We start from the raw sequence: 775 nt of genomic DNA, 5'->3' as shown, positions 1-775 counted from the left end.
TTACCTTTCTAATATGGATTACTTGCACAAGTTAAAATCATATCATATGCAAATCATTTTTTGACAATACACATTTAATATCTTTCTTTAAACGATTTTATTATTTATTTTGCAAAATATTAAAATCATTAATATGAGAATAAATCGACTGTATATATATAGGAGACACCCAAGGTCTTAAAATACAAACATTCTCTTTTCATTTTTTAAAGTATTATTCACAAATCTCTCCTCTCATACTATTAAGGTATTACGACAATGCTGCTTGTGTGCTAAGAAAAATGTGTTTAGACGCAAAGGTTCCTCATCTTTAGAACCCTGAACTCAACTCTTTGTGTTTTGTCTCCAAAAAGCATGTCTGGTATATCTTTTCCATGTGTTGAATACTGGTAACGACAATATGGTCTTCCTTTTTTTAAATGTAGACCAGGTCGTGAGAGGGATAGTGATCCAGAAAACCTTGATTGAACATGCTGAGAAGTTTCGCCAAGTTAAAGTAGTTCTTGAAGAGGTTCTTTAGTACTTTCTCTCTCTTTGTTGAATATTGTCCGGGAAAGTATTACATAGTATCATTTAGTAATACTATCTTATATCATTTTTTTTGTTGAATATACTATCTTATAAGTAAGCTAGCATTATGCATTTTTAATTTAATTCATGAGGTTATTTTCTCACAGCAGAGAACCTTTTGGAATGGCGCAGGGAGGAAATTTCTCAGGGATATACATGAAGGTTCAACTGAAGCCGCTGAAGTGGGATGGTGAAGGCGAAGAAT

This window comes from Brassica oleracea, chromosome C4, assembly GCF_000695525.1.
Source record: "Brassica oleracea var. oleracea cultivar TO1000 chromosome C4, BOL, whole genome shotgun sequence".
NCBI classification, from domain to species: domain Eukaryota; kingdom Viridiplantae; phylum Streptophyta; class Magnoliopsida; order Brassicales; family Brassicaceae; genus Brassica; species Brassica oleracea.
Note: the sequence above shows the minus strand (reverse complement) of the source record.